Source organism: Sitodiplosis mosellana, unplaced genomic scaffold (genome assembly GCF_009176505.1).
Source record: "Sitodiplosis mosellana isolate CC-2019 unplaced genomic scaffold, AAFC_SMos_1.0 Smas_scaffold_6197, whole genome shotgun sequence".
NCBI lineage: Eukaryota > Metazoa > Arthropoda > Insecta > Diptera > Cecidomyiidae > Sitodiplosis > Sitodiplosis mosellana.
In genome coordinates, this window is record NW_022601438.1 from 6,120,245 (window position 1) to 6,133,700 (window position 13,456).

Below are 13,456 nucleotides of genomic sequence, written 5' to 3' on the forward strand. Positions count from 1 at the left end.
TCGTTTGCGATTTTTTTTTCACAATGGGTATTTTTTGTTTTTGATTTGTTCTTGTTTTTTGATCAAGTAACGATCGATGCATTAAACATTTTTAGATTTCAGTTTGTGATGAAAAGCATAAGCCAATACAGCACAAGTCTGTGCTGCAAAAAAAAATTGGCCTTTGCACGAAGTCATTAAATAAAAAATTGCCATCCGGAAATGCTTGTTCGTGTGCATAGAACATTTTCGTTTGTCAGAACCGCGCGTCCGATCGAATAATATATGCGGAAAGTGATAGAGAAACATACAACTTCAGCGCGAATCTAGATGTATATCGGTTTCCACACCAGCACACCAACCAAATCATTGAGTAATTGACGTTTATTTAATGGTGTATTTGTTTGTGGTTGGTTTGGACGAAAGAGGAACAGAGGACATAGAGAAGGGAAATAAAATAGAGAAAGCGCTATTGTTTCAATTTCATAATGATCGGTCTTTAGGTGATAATTTACATAAATTTCTGACTCTCAAACACAAAAGCATGAAATATAGAACGTTTCAATTAAACCAATGAAGTGGCATTTAATTCCGTCATTTGAATTTGTTTACATTTTTTCCCCTTCGGCTGCTGCTGCTGCTGCAGCAGTTGTGTCAAAAACCGGAGCAAACCCAAACATTGGGAATATGGTGTGTGTATGTGTTGCATAAAGGATAAAGTGATCGAAGCACGTTTCGTGTGCCATTGCAATTGAACAATGTTCGCATTGATTTTAATTATACCACAACAGGACATAAACTTAATCGTAATCAGAATATTATGTATATAGAATGGCAACGAAAAAAAAAGCCCATACACATGCACGGGGCGTGTGTGTGTGTGTGTGTATGTGAACGAATGCCGAACAAGATCCGCAAAAAAGGAGAGAGAGGAAAAAAAAACAATATCAATTACATCAACGAATTTAGATTCAATTAGACAAAACATCATTAGTTAACATGTGTAATGTGTGCATAATATCCATAATGATATTTAAATTAAATTGTTCATTGAATAAAACAAACCAAAACGCACGCGATGCAAGAGTAAAGAAAGAAGAAATTAAAAAAACAACAACAAACCAGCAGCAACAACAATAACAACGACAACAGCAACGGTTGAATGGAGAAAAAAAATCATGCAAAGTGGCTGCAATAACACAGCGCGCACGTAGCAAATTAAAAAGTTGCGATATGAATTGCATGCATGTACACATAAAATGCAAGGCAACTAGCAAAGTAGCAAACGGCAGAAACGAGAAAAATAAAAAGAGCTCTCTTGAACGTGAGCGCGCGCGCGCACTTACTTTGCGTAAGAAGAGTTGAATTCGAACGAACTTGCAGCCGCAGAAGCAGCAACAACCAACCGATCGATTGACTCAATTGAAACGCAATGGGCCCCGTGCACATAATATTTACTATAAAAAAAAATACAACGCCACAAACACTGTGTGCGTAGTGTGCGAGCCAATGTTGTGTTATTATGGGCCAGAGAGCCCCGTGTGCGACACAACTCAGCACACATTCAATTCTTTTACAGTCAGTTGGTTTACGCGCGTGTGCCTGCTGCATTCAGTCACACACTGTGTACATGCTATAACGATGGTCAACCGTCTTGCTTCCGCCGCTATAGCGGACACACACAATCTCTCTCTCTCTCTCTCTCTCTCTCTCTATCTCTCTCTCTCTCTCTCTCTCTCTCTCTGTGTCTTTCCAACATTCAAAAGGCGCAGAGAGAAAAGAAGAGACGAAAACCAAGAAGAAAACGTATCAAGCCGTCGCGAATAAACTTCGCTAGCCGCGATGGATTATATTATGTAAATTGGTGTGCACAATTCACAAGCACGCACCGCATTTTACGGTTATTGCTTGCAACAACTTGTCTCGTCCATCTACTTTCTTACAAATCACACATGAAAAATCGGTCAATTTTCACATTGCGTTTCGCATTGTTACAATGCAGCTTGATGAAGTTGAAGTGAAAGAAAAAATATACACACACAGCAAGAGCAAAGAAGGAGAAGGAGAAGGGAAAAAAACGTTGCAGGAGCGAAAGAGAGCGAAACGAAAGAAAAGAACAAGTTTCTTCCTCGTTTGGCTCACGGTTCGAAAATGCATTGCAAATTACGAAAATGGAAAATTACATACAAATGGACACACACACACACACACACACACAGGCGAGCAATATGGAACTTTTTCAATCAACCACATGAGTCAGAACTTCCAGCGAAATTCTGACTTTTGCGATGAATGGCTGCATTCAATTTGGCTTTGTCCACACACACAAATCACAAATGGTTTTAGTTCTGTTTCCGAAATACTACTAAAGAAAAAAAAAAACAAACAAGCAACAGTATTACCATTTTTTTGCCATTTTGTCTCTGATTTTTTTTTTCGTTTTGTTCATTATTTCCTCTTTTATTCTAGAAACCGAAGCTATAAGCGAGTAAAGAGCGCGTTCGACTCATACATGTTTTTTTTTCGCTGTTCTTCGATCGCCATTTCAGTGAAAGAGTGATTCATACACACAATATTTCAACTTGTGTATACAATTTTGCCCACATGATGTGCAATGCACGCGATTTATACAAACGAAAAGTATAATCCAAATAATTTATATACATGGATTTTGATCGATAATTTCGTTTTTGCTGAAAGAAATACAAAAAAATATCGTGAGCAATGTGAGTTTCGTTTGTTTTTCGCAAGAACTCAAAAGGACTAGTCGTATTCGTTGTCGTTGATTTCGTTTCGATTCCCGTGTCGAAAGAGGGGAAAACGGTTTAATGCTTTTTTCTTGTTACTAATTGACTAATGCACGGGCGCGCTAGCCCAATTTTGGGCGAATATCTAGTTTCGTTTTAAATTTGAATCCGTCGAACAGCTGTCTTTGACTCGTCTCGTCTCGCACCGAATCGCTGTTGAAATGGTTTTTGTCGCACGTTGATTCGGCTGTGTGCGTGTGTTTTTTTCTCTCTCTTTACTCCTTCATTTTCAATAAACTAAAAATAACAAACATATTTTACAGCTTCATTCAGAAGCCGGACCAATAATAACCATTTCGGAAATTCTTTGATGAATCAACGCCGTCACTCAGATCGCCAGATCGCGTTAATAATGTAAACGATCCAAAAAAAAAACGACAACGGTAGAGAGAGAGAGCGGGGGGAAGAGTGTAAATATAAATGAAGAAGACGAAAAGGAAAAGTAATTTGTAGGCTGTTCAGCAAGTGACAAAACGATAAATTCTCACTTACATTGAGCATCATGTAAAAGAAACGAGTGAGCTTGAGCGCGCGCGAGAGAGTGGCCTGGCTGGCTGACTGGCGCTCTCGCACGCACGCACTTGCTACTGACATTTGTGTAATATTCAATGCCATTTCATAAGCTCTCTTTCTCGGCTCACTTAATCGGCTGCCGAATGAAAATGGTTATTTTCAATAAGGTTCACGGCTTTCAAAATATGTTTCACCGTTGTATTTTTTGTTGTTACTCGTTTCTTCATCGTTTTCGGGTTGGGAAGAGAGTGACGAGTGAAAGTGCGAGAGAAAGAGAAAGAAAGGGGAAAAAAGTTGTCTGAAAATTCTTCATGATTCTTTTTGATGCGAATGTTTATGAATTCTGATTTAGAACATGATGAATATGACTAATTAGTCATCGCTGTCATTTGACCGAGGATATAAAATAAAGTTCCGAAAATATTGGGAGAACGAGCGAGCAAATGGAAACCAATGAAAAAAACATTGCGAAATAGGCATATGCTCTCGTGCAATATCAGCAGCAGCGGCAGTAGCAGCAGCAGAAGCTCATGAACTCAACTCGGAATCTTCAGCGAAATTATGAACTTTATTTTATGTACGCTCGACAAATTATCTGGAATGTTGTAGTTTGGATGCCGAGAATCCATTCCATTTCATCACTCGCACGAAAAACCAAACAAATATAATTTCAACGAACGTGTACAATGGGCACTCTCTCTCCCAGGAATAAAGTTCCGGAATGTAAGAGAAAAAGAAGTTGTTGTTACTGCTATTAAGTCTATTTATTTATGACTATTACTTGATGATTTTTTTCCGGTTGCTTTATTTTTCAATTTGTCGATTCTATTTTATGTCCTTGTCCACTAGCAATGAGCTGTGAGGCGCTCGCTTAACATCAATGATGTCAAAGGCATTTGAATGGGCGGATAGTGGGTCAATAAGAGAAACAAAAAAAAAACACACACACACACACACAAAACAACTAAGCCAACCGAATCAAATAGTTTGTAAATGATATAGCCTTCATGCTTGTTCATTACGATCCTTTTTCCAACTACATATATCTGAGGGACGATATGATGGGAAAAACAAAGAAGAAGAAAAACCATTTGAAAAAAATATTGACCAATCCACATGAGATGCACGGAAAACAGCGAGAAAGTAATAAAAATCGATATGAAGAGATAGAAGTGAAACCCAAAAAAAAATGATGCGTGCTGTCCATCAATGAAACACAATCAATAAGCTGATGAATTGGCAAAGCATAAAAATAAGAAGATATCACATTAACGGCCAACAATCAACAACTGACCGAAACTAAACCGAATCACAACAAATGATGTGTACGACGATGAAAACGGCAAATGTTTTGAACACATGCATACAGTGGAAAAATTAAAAAAAAAGAAGCGGCGCTGATATGTTTGTATATCGCGCGCTAGCGTATACGATGGCAGCAAGATTGAGCAAGAGCATGCTAAAAGCGCACTGTATAAAAGGAAATCGAAATAAAACCGAATCAAATGCTATCAAATGAACGAATATCATTAACTGAAATGTGCTTTGAAATGTGTTCGATGTGTCGACGTTGTCATTGTCATCGTCGACGGCGGCAGCGTCACATTTGTATAGTGGTTTTTGTTGCTGTTGTACAAAAGTTTTGCCTCATTTCGCATTCATCATATATGAACTTTGGTGCGTTGAATGCTTACAGACTTTGGGTTGTTGTTGTTGTTGTTGTTTTTCTCTCGCATCATTGTTGGCTTCCATCAGATGATAATGTGATGGTAGAATGAAGCAGGGAGATCATTGTTCTTTCATTGGATATGGATTAGCCATGAAAAATGGACGAAACAAAACTTGTTGTCGAAGCACATTTCAGGTCCACATGCGTTCTATACGGACACAACGGAAACTAGCGATATTTTTTCGGTCAAATTTGTATTTGATATCATTTTTCGAGGACAGTTTATGCTATTTTTTCCGTTGTGTTTTTTTTTCTTCTCACAAAGTTTCGATAAAAAAAAGTGAATTCCGCATAGAACTATTTACTTTATCGAGAAGTATGTTGCGAAATCTATGAAATACTAGTCGAATAAAATGAGTTGTCAAAAGGATACGATTTGTGTGTGTGTTCGTGAAGAGCTGCACTATCATCGCAGCATTTTTCATATGAAACATTTTAAAAATAGTGACAAAACACGGACATGATTAAGATTGTTGGTTTTTTTTTTTTCACTTGTATGCCTTTCATACGCACGCACTGAGCACACAATTGAATGTGGCTACATCTCACATACTATAAGCTGACACACACTAAACAAACGTGTACTTGCTTGAATAGACGCTCATTTACTTCAAACACTGTCTTACTTGAAACAACGCGCACACATAGCAATTATATATGTGGCTTCCGATGTAATGCTACTGCTGTACTGTTGTTGATTAACCCAGAACGTATTGATAATGAAAAACGAGCGTTTTGTTTTTGTTCTAAGGATTGGCAGAGTTGTAGCGCGCATCTTTGTGCTTATGCACTTGAATTGGGGAATTTCATGTGTCTTAGTCATAGTTGCATCACAACATTCAATCCATACAAACAAGATGATGCATGTCTGTTGAATTTGATACGCTTTGTGTAATTGTATTCTATTTCAATAGAACGAATCAAACAAACAATTCTAACGTCTATGCTCAGTTGAGGAGGCGCTTGTTAAATGCCATTTTATCTGGCACTTGTAATGTGAGGGTGTGAATCATGTCACATTATTAAATTTCCAATGCATTAGAATCCAGTGCAAGAAAGAGAATGTGTCTGACCGAAACCAAACAACACCGAAAAACCAATTTGCCATAACAACAACAACAATATAAAGGAGAGCGAAACAAAAACAACGATTCGTGTAAACGGCCACCAAAGTCTGAAACTGTAGAGGGAACAAACTCATTAAAATGTGGGAGCCAAAAAATGCACGCACACATTTTTTAATGGCCATGCAAAATTCATTGAGAAAAAAAAAACAACTAAAAAAACCGAGCGCAACAAATGGCCAAAGAATGGAAATATGTCAAATTGAAAATAATTCAATGTGATATGGTGTCGTTTGTAATACACATATTACAGACGAACATAAATTTGAGCTCGCCGTCAATACATGCTCGAAATGATTGAGATGAATGCACTCACACACATTGTATTTTGAGGAGAGCCCGCAAGTCAATTTTCTGGACGAAGTTTGTTTGTGTACAAGAAAACAATTCAGTGCTGCAGCACCGAGAAAAAGAACGAACGAAAAGAGAGAGAGAGAGAGAGAGAGAGAGAGAGAGAGAGAGAGAGAGTCTGTGATTTAAAAAAAACAACAACACTAATTCGGTGTGAGAGACTGTGTGTCAGGTCTCTTAATCGCTCGTGCTCTTTGACAGTTCATCAGTGTGATATTATTTGCTTACACATAAACTGAACAGTGAGTACAATCGTTACAGCTAAGTTCACACTCATTTATTATTTATTGCTATGGTGCTTTCTCTTTTTTTCTTCCTCTCGGTGCCGCAGCACTCAATTTCTTTCTCTCTGTTGTGTCACACCGAGAATCCGAGTCTAATATACATATCAACTATAAATATAATGAAATATCAAGAACAACCGCAGTAAGACGAATAACAATCGAAAAGGAAATCAGTGTATTCGGGCTACTGATTTCTTAAACGACGGCAACGACATGTACACGAATCAATAGATAGATAGAGACATGGTAAGCGAGAGGGAGTGGGAGATAGAGAGAAAGAGCAGACAGCACACAGTCTCGCTCAATTTCTCGAGAACAAATCGACATAGAACAGAAGAAAAAAATAAATAAGCAACAACAATATTTTAAGCCGAAATCAAAATTTCAATTGTATTTGAGTTCTATGAAAAGAACCGTACTGCCTGATTGGCCTTTCAGTCAATGAATTCGATGCGATGAGATCGATTGAAAACTGAGCGAACGAGATAGCTCAAGACACAGGCACAATTGCCACTCTGAATCAATGTATGTTACAACGAATGTCATTTTTGATTCAGTATCGATACGATATTCGTTTTGTATGCCGAGAACATATGAGAAATGTAATTGTTTCTTTCTTCACTTCCTTAAAATAGTAAACTCACCGTTTTTTTCCCAGTTATTGTTTGCGATGGTTTTTTTCTTTTTCGTTTTGTTTTGTTTTCTATCCGTCAATTTGTGTGAGTTGTCAGAGTGCAGTGAGAGAGCGAGTGCAATTTGTGTGTTTTATATCATAGTTGGTTCGCTCATTTTTGGTGTTTGGTTTTTCAATAAAACTCTACCGACGGTGACAACGAATTCGCTGCAACGGCTTGGAATCGATGCTGTTTTTTTGCTTTGGAATATCAAACAGACACTGTGTGGCAGTCACTGGTGCACACACACTGTGCGACGGCAAAAGTCCACAGCTTCTTTTTGACTTGGTACTGCGGTTGTTGTTGTTGTTGTCGCTGTCGCTGTCGCTGATGTGTGTAATTCTTGCTTTTGTTTTTTCTCCCGTTCACTCCTTTTTACCTCTATTATCTGTCTCTCAAACCGAACCGTTTGTACAATTAGTTTTATTATATTTATCTCGATAGTCTATATATTTATGCGTTTGCTGATGTTGAATTGTCGTTGTATGTCTTTTTTCCTTCTTCCACTTCAACTTGCTACGGGCTCATGTACACACACTAGACATATTTCTTATGCGCGCGCGATTTGTTATTAAATATTGTTATTGTTGCTTTTTATCAATGCACTACGCGTGTTTAATTTTAATGCGATTACTCCTTTTTTTCGGGCTCTTGGGTTTCAGCTTTTCTGCGGGGCGAATCAATATACGTTTTTCTCTCTCTCTCTCTCTCTCTCTCTCTCTCTCTCTCTCTCTCGAAAATCTCTCTGTAGATTATTACTAAAGTTGATCAGTCGCAACGCATTACGCGCGACGCGCATTCATTTAGAGCAACACACGAAGGCTTCTCTTTCTCGATATTATGCTTCTTCTTCTTTTTCTTTTTTCTTCGGTGCTCAAACCATTATCATTATTAGATTTATCTTGAAACATTATTTGTATTTGATTTTCTCAATTTTATTTATGTGCGCATGCATATTCACTTATTTTTTTCTTCTCGCTGCTAGCTTCGTTGTGGTTGTTGTTGTTGTTCTTGTTGTTGTTTTTTTGCTCGAACGATGGCTTTCATACGACGGCGGTCGCACTTTTGCTGTACATGTGTGTTATGATCATTTTCCACTTATAGCGTTAATTCAAAGTATATTGCGCTTTTATATAAATACATTCAATTTTTTTTTCTTCTTTTCTACTCTTTTTTTTCTCTCTTTCTCTCGTTCGCTCTTTGCATCATGTGTAAACACACATCACATACACATTTATAGTAAGCGGCGGCAAACGCGCGCACACATGCTGATTTATTTGTTGTTTAAATTTCTTCCGTTTAACTCCGAATTAGAGGCTTTTCTCGCGCAAAGTGCGATGCACATGAAAACATGGAAAATACCTATAAAAACCGTGGAGAAGAAGAGAAAAAAGAAGCGTTGACGGCAATCGAACCAAATGAGTGAGTGAATGGAACGTTCATTTCGCAAATCTGTTAATTGATTGGCCATATAGATTTTGGTGCTATTTATCCTGAATATTGCAATTGATCGCGTGTGGAAATTTTTTTTGTGGGGATTTTTCAAATAGTTTTTCTCTCTCTCTCTCTCTCTCTCTCTCTCTCTCTCGTGTTGTCCTTATTATTTCGCTTGGGTATGTGTGTGTGTGTTTCTTCAAGCTGACCTGATGCCTGTCGTGCTCGTTTCAGAGTCAGTTTCAAACGCATCAATCAACAAACAATAAATTATTGCAAAAATTTCCATTGAAACCGAACTTCATCGGGGGAGGCCCTTTTTAATGCGAAATGACACACGCATAACAACGAACCGAACGGAAATCAAAACAAAACAAAAACGGAAAACTCATAAGCTTCGTTCATATATTTCACAAAAATTTTAACTTATTCACTTTCCGAATTTTCGGATTTTCAAGCACAATCGAAACTTTATCGAACAAATGAGTTTGCTATCACATATTCCACTTTTTCCCCCTTCTGATATGAATTGTTCTATTTTTCTGTACTTTTAACTCAATTTTTTTTTCTCTATCGATCATTTCTGTTGTTCTAATTAATCAGATCGAATGAATGCGTATTCTAGCCACATTAATACGCCTCGTCTCAATAACAATCGGCGTCAAAACAAACCGCAAATGGCAAATTGAAGTAGAAAAAAATGGTGAACAGTCAAATGTCACTTGCGAGTGAAGCAGTAGCATCATTCATGAAATGAATGAACCAACAGTGTCATTGATGATAGGCGAAATGAGCTAAAACCGAATCAATGTATTGACAGGGTCAACGCAAAAAATGTCCGAATCAAATTATAACAGAACGGTTCTTTCATCGAGACATAAAAAAAACCCAAAGAATACAAACGGAGATGTGTGTAGACACACAGTGATCCGAATTCATTTGGAATCTAAAAGTCGGTTACTTATCAGCCGAGCGCATGTATTTTCCCTGAACAAGGAATCATCATTTCGATGCTCTATGGCCAAATGGGTTTCGGGTGATTCAAATTGTGCGCTGCCACTTGTAAAACTCAATGCCAACACATAAATTCGATGAGCTAGAAAATCGGTCTGACACAGAATTGGATCGACAGAGTAGTACCAGCAGCCGCAATGAGCAATGCAAACGACAAAAAAACAACAACAACAATTTATATTTTGATTACATCGATGATGATCGTATCGAATCTGTTGCGCTATCGGGGATCGTCGACGAAACGAGAAGTGTAAAAAAAACTGCTCATTTTTTTTTCTGTACGAAATCCGTTGTTTCTAATAAAATATTGTTCGTGATAGCAGTTTTATTCGAAGCGATAGAGCACACGACGCGTTTCTGATAGAAAGGCTTAATTTATACATATAGTGTTTTATGTATATACCAGAAGAAGAAGCAACACGAACAAAAAAAAACTAAAATCAATTTGTGATCATTTATTTCAGTTCGTTCGTTTTTTTTCGCTTCGTTTGGTCTTGGCTCACTTACAAGATCGCTTGACGGATTCGCCGCAAAAATAGTAATAATAATAATTTTTCTTCTGTCCCGATACATATGTATGTATATATGAAACTTTTTCATATGTTTTTCCACATTTTCGGTTATTCCTTATTTATGTATGATAAGCTTTTTAAATGTCGACTAATCGCGCCAAAATCTATTCGGCCACCGTTGTGGTTTATTTTTTTTCTTCTTCTTTCGTTTCGTAAATTTGCGAAATTAATGAACAACAAACCAGCAAAAATATTATCATTCACGATTTTGGCCAGAACTGAACCAACAAAAACTGACGAACAAAAAATATGGTTAACGACGAAACCAAAAAAAAAAAAAATTATATGTATATATCGAAACGACGACGACAAACGAAGAAAAAAAAACAAAATTGTGTGTGTCTGTACTGATATAGTGTATTTTATATGCCGAACAAATGAAAATTTTTACAATCGAATCTCATACACCGAGAATGACAATCATTTGCACTGATTCTTTTTTTACCGCGTTCGTACACACAGTTTTCCCAAACACAGAGATCGCCGATAAACACGGGCACGAACTACGAAGTGAAACAAGTGAACAACAATTTCATACTAAACACGAAAAGTCAAACCAAAGTGGTTTAAATGGGGATTTTTTTTTTCACTGTGTGTTATGTTCCTTCTTCTTTTTCATCTGTAGCGTGCGCTGCTAGCTAGAGCGCTCGGGCCCGAGCTACTACACTATAGCACACTCATGATTTGTGTGTTATCGTTGTTGTAATTTGGCTCTCTGTGTTTTGCCTCTCTCGCATTTTCCTTTTCTACAATTCGTTTCGTTCGGGCTCTGTTGTGCTGCTGCTGCTGCTGCTCCTCTCAGCTCTGTGTATGCTTTGGTGCTGCTGCTGCTGCTGTGTATCGTACAGTGTGTGGTGTATTCTCTCTCTTTGTGCATATATGAGAGTCGTCGGAACAGCAGAGAGCGAGCGCGCGACAGATATGTCGTGCTGAAGTCGAACTCTCTGGTACTGTGGCCATCGCACACCACATAGTCGAAGAGAAAGCGAGACAGAGACACCGAACAGACGGCAACAAAAAAGTATCTCTCTTCGCAATACAATTGCATTGCGTACGTTGTGTGGCTCTACGACTGTTGACAACACATATGCTAACTATTCGGTTATGTTGTCTCTCGGCTCAGTTGTGTTTCGCTTTTGACTTTATGCTTCGTTTTTATTAATGATATTTTCTTTCTCTGTCGTTCGATAGTTTCAGTTCTGTAACAATCGGTCTCTCTCTATCTCTGTGTGTGTGTGATTTTCTGCATATGTCTAAGCTCCAAACCCCCCCCCCCCAGTTTGGCTGCGACACTTATGTCGATCCACATCACATCTTCTTGCAAATCTCATTGAAGAAAAAAGAGAGATAAACGCTACAAATAGAATTGATCAACAATCTCCATCGATTTATTGTAAATGATGAAGGGAGCTCGTTGTATAGACGCGACACTCTCTCTCTCTAGATACACTGTGCAAATGCACTACAGGCCAGAACGAAAATATGAATCAGTTGTTGTGCGTATTTGTCAGAGTGCGCTTTGAATAGCGAACCGCATTGAATGTGAACCGCTTTTTTTCGACCGTTTATCGTCATCATCGTCATATATGCTACTTAGCTCTAACGCGTACATTCAAATGTGTACACAGTATTCCGCGAGAGACAAGCGAATAGAGCAGAGCGTAAAAATGATCTCAAATAAACGGTTATAATGAGATTGAATTTTTGATTCAGAATTCGAACAAAAACACACACATAATTCGACCACCGAAAATTGGACTTAGTGCGAATGCGATTGAGAACACACGCCTTGTGTTGATCAAATCGAATCGATTGAATCGATTGAAACATTGACGCATACTACACAACCGAAAATGAGATGAATTTATGAGGCATTTATCGGAGGGGGGAAAACATGAATTGATTTACATTTGTGTATGCGTTTCTCATCCGGCACGGACTTTTGCCCCGAAAAACAAAACCGAAACAGAAATTATTATGAGCGACATTATGAATAGACGATACATATCAATTCACAGTCTTCGCCCGTACTATCATCTATCGCGCGTATCCACGGATGGTCGGTCGTTGTTGTTGTTGTTGTTGTTGTGGCCGTCGTTGTCGTCGTCATTGTCATCGTCGACATCAACATCGTCATCGATGCTTTATACAATTTATAGTTATACACATTGTATTTATATTTTAGCTGTAGCGAATAAAACCGAAACAGAGATGTATGGGGATACACATGTCTATGACGTATTTTCTCTTTTAATATAAAATGACTCGGCATGGTCGTATGCAAGCACAAACACACACACACACACACACACACACACACATACACACAAACACAAACATGCACAATCTGTATCGCATACTTTTGTAATGTAGCTGTACAAACTACTAACTTTGATTGCTTTTTTAACATTATTTATTGGACGACTTTTATGCCGAGAGAATTTACGATATTCGAGCACATTACAGTTGTAATGCGTTTGCCAACACACAAACGAAAAGAAAACGCAACTAAAATAACCGCGATGACAACAACAAAACCAAAGTAACACCAATAAACGTTGAATGATATTGAAGAGGAGGCAAGCGTGCGTGCGCGCGCGCTCGTGTATACAAATACATTTTTGGGGTTGGAATTCGCAGAATGGAAAATTCACGGATCGCGAATACAAGAGGAAGCGCATTAAAAAGAACCAACAGAGAATAGAAAAAAAACCGAACACCGAATCTCATTTGATGATTTTGCAGTACAACTGAATCTATTTGTGGTCGTCGATTGATATTGATTTTTAAGCATTTTCTAATTGAGTCATCTCAAGTCATCGATCCGAAGAACACGATAAATGATATTAATTAAAACTAGAATCGAAACTGATTTTCTGCTAAAGCAGTGTCCGGAAGGGTATTCATTCAGAACTGAAGTTTTTTTTTTGCATGCATCACTACGAATGCCATTGAAAGCAACAAAAAAAAACCAA

The 13,456-nt window shown here is 38.0% G+C and overlaps 1 protein-coding gene across 7 annotated transcripts in view; it reads right to left on the reverse strand.

Annotated features, from left to right (window-relative positions):
* The window catches only part of LOC129577446 (BMP-binding endothelial regulator protein), a 72,943-nt gene extending 61,640 nt beyond the window's left edge, over nucleotides 1–11,303 (reverse strand). Inside the window, exons 1-2 of one of the 7 annotated variants that reach the window (XM_055464467.1) lie at nucleotides 10,927–11,303; nucleotides 7,432–8,128 (exon numbers count right to left, since the gene is read on the reverse strand). The gene's annotated coding sequence lies outside the window, so the exon portion shown is untranslated. Of the gene's footprint in view, nucleotides 1–7,431; nucleotides 8,824–10,416; nucleotides 10,431–10,663 lie in introns of those variants that run through there. The other 6 variants (XM_055464466.1, XM_055464469.1, XM_055464468.1 and 3 more) reach the window with 6 other exon arrangements.
* Nucleotides 11,304–13,456: the final 2,153 nt, after the last annotated feature.